This window comes from Oncorhynchus keta, chromosome 3, assembly GCF_023373465.1.
Source record: "Oncorhynchus keta strain PuntledgeMale-10-30-2019 chromosome 3, Oket_V2, whole genome shotgun sequence".
In the NCBI taxonomy this organism is placed as follows: Eukaryota; Metazoa; Chordata; class Actinopteri; order Salmoniformes; family Salmonidae; genus Oncorhynchus; species Oncorhynchus keta.
In genome coordinates this window covers 28,221,364-28,226,951 of record NC_068423.1, presented here as the reverse complement: position 1 = coordinate 28,226,951, position 5,588 = coordinate 28,221,364, and positions in this window count along the sequence as shown.

Sequence of the window (5,588 nt, the reverse complement as noted above, 5' to 3'; positions counted from 1 at the left end):
ACGTTTCAGTTTCATGTAACTGCAGGTAAATAATGGGTTTAAAGGGGACGTTTCAGTTTCATGTAACTGCAGGTAAATAATGGGTTTAAAGGGGACGTTTCAGTTTCATCATGTAAATAATGGGTTTAAAGGCGACGTTTCAGTTTCAACAGGTAAATAATGGGTTTAAAGGGGACGTTTCAGTTTCATGTAACTGCAGGTAAATAATGGGTTTAAAGGGGACGTTTCAGTTTCTTGTAAATAATGGGTTTAAAGGGGACGTTTCAGTTTCAACAGGTAAATAATGGGTTTAAAGGAGACGTTTCAGTTTCAACAGGTAAATAATGGGTTTAAAGGAGACGTTTCAGTTTCAACAGGTAAATAATGGGTTTAAAGGGGACGTTTCAGTTTCAACAGGTAAATAATGGGTTTAAAGGGGACGTTTCAGTTTCATGTAACTGCAGGTAAATAATGGGTTTAAAGGGGACGTTTCAGTTTCAACAGGTAAATAATGGGTTTAAAGGAGACGTTTCAGTTTCAACAGGTAAATAATGGGTTTAAAGGGGACGTTTCAGTTTCATGTAACTGCAGGTAAATAATGGGTTTAAAGGGACGTTTCAGTTTCAACAGGTAAATAATGGGTTTAAAGGGGACGTTTCAGTTTCAACAGGTAAATAATGGGTTTAAAGGAGACGTTTCAGTTTCAACAGGTAAATAATGGGTTTAAAGGGGACGTTTCAGTTTCATGTAACTGCAGGTAAATAATGGGTTTAAAGGGGACGTTTCAGTTTCATCATGTAAATAATGGGTTTAAAGGGGACGTTTCAGTTTCAACATGTAAATAATGGGTTTAAAGGGGACGTTTCAGTTTCATGTAACTGCAGGTAAATAATGGGTTTAAAGGAGACGTTTCAGTTTCAACAGGTAAATAATGGGTTTAAAGGAGACGTTTCAGTTTCAACAGGTAAATAATGGGTTTAAAGGGGACGTTTCAGTTTCAACAGGTAAATAATGGGTTTAAAGGGGACGTTTCAGTTTCATGTAACTGCAGGTAAATAATGGGTTTAAAGGGGACGTTTCAGTTTCAACAGGTAAATAATGGGTTTAAAGGGGACGTTTCAGTTTCATGTAACTGCAGGTAAATAATGGGTTTAAAGGGGACGTTTCAGTTTCAACAGGTAAATAATGGGTTTAAAGGGGACGTTTCAGTTTCAACAGGTAAATAATGGGTTTAAAGGAGACGTTTCAGTTTCAACAGGTAAATAATGGGTTTAAAGGGGACGTTTCAGTTTCATGTAACTGCAGGTAAATAATGGGTTTAAAGGGGACGTTTCAGTTTCAACAGGTAAATAATGGGTTTAAAGGGGACGTTTCAGTTTCATGTAACTGCAGGTAAATAATGGGTTTAAAGGGGACGTTTCAGTTTCAACAGGTAAATAATGGGTTTAAAGGGGACGTTTCAGTTTCATGTAACTGCAGGTAAATAATGGGTTTAAAGGGGACGTTTCAGTTTCAACAGGTAAATAATGGGTTTAAAGGGGACGTTTCAGTTTCAACAGGTAAATAATGGGTTTAAAGGAGACGTTTCAGTTTCAACAGGTAAATAATGGGTTTAAAGGGGACGTTTCAGTTTCATGTAACTGCAGGTAAATAATGGGTTTAAAGGGGACGTTTCAGTTTCAACAGGTAAATAATGGGTTTAAAGGGGACGTTTCAGTTTCATGTAACTGCAGGTAAATAATGGGTTTAAAGGGACGTTTCAGTTTCAACAGGTAAATAATGGGTTTAAAGGGGACGTTTCAGTTTCAACAGGTAAATGATGGGTTTAAAGGGGACGTTTCAGTTTCAACAGGTAAATAATGGGTTTAAAGGGGACGTTTCAGTTTCATGTAACTGCAGGTAAATAATGGGTTTAAAGGGGACGTTTCAGTTTCATGTAACTGCAGGTAAATAATGGGTTTAAAGGGGACGTTTCAGTTTCATGTAACTGCAGGTAAATAATGGGTTTAAAGGGGACGTTTCAGTTTCTTGTAAATAATGGGTTTAAAGGGGACGTTTCAGTTTCAACAGGTAAATAATGGGTTTAAAGGAGACGTTTCAGTTTCAACAGGTAAATAATGGGTTTAAAGGAGACGTTTCAGTTTCAACAGGTAAATAATGGGTTTAAAGGGGACGTTTCAGTTTCAACAGGTAAATAATGGGTTTAAAGGGGACGTTTCAGTTTCATGTAACTGCAGGTAAATAATGGGTTTAAAGGGGACGTTTCAGTTTCAACAGGTAAATAATGGGTTTAAAGGAGACGTTTCAGTTTCAACAGGTAAATAATGGGTTTAAAGGGGACGTTTCAGTTTCATGTAACTGCAGGTAAATAATGGGTTTAAAGGGGACGTTTCAGTTTCAACAGGTAAATAATGGGTTTAAAGGGGACGTTTCAGTTTCAACAGGTAAATAATGGGTTTAAAGGAGACGTTTCAGTTTCAACAGGTAAATAATGGGTTTAAAGGGGACGTTTCAGTTTCATGTAACTGCAGGTAAATAATGGGTTTAAAGGGGACGTTTCAGTTTCATCATGTAAATAATGGGTTTAAAGGGGACGTTTCAGTTTCAACATGTAAATAATGGGTTTAAAGGGGACGTTTCAGTTTCATGTAACTGCAGGTAAATAATGGGTTTAAAGGGGACGTTTCAGTTTCATGTAACTGCAGGTAAATAATGGGTTTAAAGGGGACGTTTCAGTTTCAACAGGTAAATAATGGGTTTAAAGGGGACGTTTCAGTTTCAACAGGTAAATAATGGGTTTAAAGGGGACGTTTCAGTTTCATGTAACTGCAGGTAAATAATGGGTTTAAAGGGGACGTTTCAGTTTCTTGTAAATAATGGGTTTAAAGGGGACGTTTCAGTTTCAACAGGTAAATAATGGGTTTAAAGGAGACGTTTCAGTTTCAACAGGTAAATAATGGGTTTAAAGGAGACGTTTCAGTTTCAACAGGTAAATAATGGGTTTAAAGGGGACGTTTCAGTTTCAACAGGTAAATAATGGGTTTAAAGGGGACGTTTCAGTTTCATGTAACTGCAGGTAAATAATGGGTTTAAAGGGGACGTTTCAGTTTCAACAGGTAAATAATGGGTTTAAAGGAGACGTTTCAGTTTCAACAGGTAAATAATGGGTTTAAAGGGGACGTTTCAGTTTCATGTAACTGCAGGTAAATAATGGGTTTAAAGGGGACGTTTCAGTTTCAACAGGTAAATAATGGGTTTAAAGGGGACGTTTCAGTTTCAACAGGTAAATAATGGGTTTAAAGGAGACGTTTCAGTTTCAACAGGTAAATAATGGGTTTAAAGGGGACGTTTCAGTTTCATGTAACTGCAGGTAAATAATGGGTTTAAAGGGGACGTTTCAGTTTCAACAGGTAAATAATGGGTTTAAAGGGGACGTTTCAGTTTCATGTAACTGCAGGTAAATAATGGGTTTAAAGGGGACGTTTCAGTTTCAACAGGTAAATAATGGGTTTAAAGGGGACGTTTCAGTTTCAACAGGTAAATAATGGGTTTAAAGGGGACGTTTCAGTTTCAACAGGTAAATAATGGGTTTAAAGGGGACGTTTCAGTTTCATGTAACTGCAGGTAAATAATGGGTTTAAAGGGGACGTTTCAGTTTCATGTAACTGCAGGTAAATAATGGGTTTAAAGGGGACGTTTCAGTTTCATGTAACTGCAGGTAAATAATGGGTTTAAAGGGGACGTTTCAGTTTCATGTAACTGCAGGTAAATAATGGGTTTAAAGGGGACGTTTCAGTTTCATGTAACTGCAGGTAAATAATGGGTTTAAAGGGGACGTTTCAGTTTCATGTAACTGCAGGTAAATAATGGGTTTAAAGGGGACGTTTCAGTTTCATCATGTAAATAATGGGTTTAAAGGGGACGTTTCAGTTTCAACATGTAAATAATGGGTTTAAAGGGGACGTTTCAGTTTCATCATGTAAATAATGGGTTTAAAGGGGACGTTTCAGTTTCAAGATGTAAATAATGGGTTTGAAGGGGACGTTTCAGTTTCATCGTAAATAATGGGTTTAAAGGGGACGTTTCAGTTTCAACATGTAAATAATGGGTTTAAAGGGGACGTTTCAGTTTCAACATGTAAATAATGGGTTTAAAGGGGACGTTTCAGTTTCAACATGTAAATAATGGGTTTAAAGGGACGTTTCAGTTTCAACATGTAAATAATGGGTTTAAAGGGGCGTTTCGTTTCAACATGTAAATAATGGGTTTTCAGTTTCAACATGTAAATAATGGGTTTAAAGGGGGACGTTTCAGTTTCAACAGGTAAATAATGGATTTAAAGGGGACGTTTCAGTTTCATGTAACTGCAGGTAAATAATGGGTTTAAAGGGACGTTTCAGTTTCATCATGTAAATAATGGGTTTAAAGGGACGTTTCAGTTTCATCATGTAAATAATGGGTTTAAAGGGGACGTTTCAGTTTCATCATGTAAATAATGGGTTTAAAGGGACGTTTCAGTTTCATCATGTAAATAATGGGTTTAAAGGGGACGTTTCAGTTTCAACATGTAAATAATGGGTTTAAAGGGGACGTTTCAGTTTCAACATGTAAATAATGGGTTTAAAGGGACGTTTCAGTTTCAACATGTAAATAATGGGTTTAAAGGGGACGTTTCAGTTTCAACATGTAAATAATGGGTTTAAAGGGGACGTTTCAGTTTCAACATGTAAATAATGGGTTTAAAGGGGACGTTTCAGTTTCAACAGGTAAATAATGGATTTAAAGGGGAAGTTTCAGTTTCATGTAACTGCAGGTAAATAATGGGTTTAAAGGGGACGTTTCAGTTTCATCATGTAAATAATGGGTTTAAAGGGGACGTTTCAGTTTCATCATGTAAATAATGGGTTTAAAGGGGACGTTTCAGTTTCATCATGTAAATAATGGGTTTAAAGGGGACGTTTCAGTTTCAACATGTAAATAATGGGTTTAAAGGGGACGTTTCAGTTTCAACAGGTAAATAATGGATTTAAAGGGGACGTTTCAGTTTCAACATGTAAATAATGGGTTTAAAGGGACGTTTCAGTTTCAACAGGTAAATAATGGATTTAAAGGGGACGTTTCAGTTTCATGTAACTGCAGGTAAATAATGGGTTTAAAGGGACGTTTCAGTTTCAACATGTAAATAATGGGTTTAAAGGGGACGTTTCAGTTTCATCATGTAAATAATGGGTTTAAAGGGGACGTTTCAGTTTCATCATGTAAATAATGGGTTTAAAGGGGACGTTTCAGTTTCAAGATGTAAATAATGGGTTTGAAGGGGACGTTTCAGTTTCATCATGTAAATAATGGGTTTGAAGGGGACGTTTCAGTTTCAACATGTAAATAATGGGTTTAAAGGGGACGTTTCAGTTTCAACATGTAAATAATGGGTTTAAAGGGGACGTTTCAGTTTCAACATGTAAATAATGGGTTTAAAGGGGACGTTTCAGTTTCAACATGTAAGTAATGGGTTTAAAGGGGACGTTTCAGTTTCAACATGTAAATAATGGGTTTAAAGGGGACGTTTCAGTTTCAACAGGTAAATAATGGATTTAAAGGGGACGTTTCAG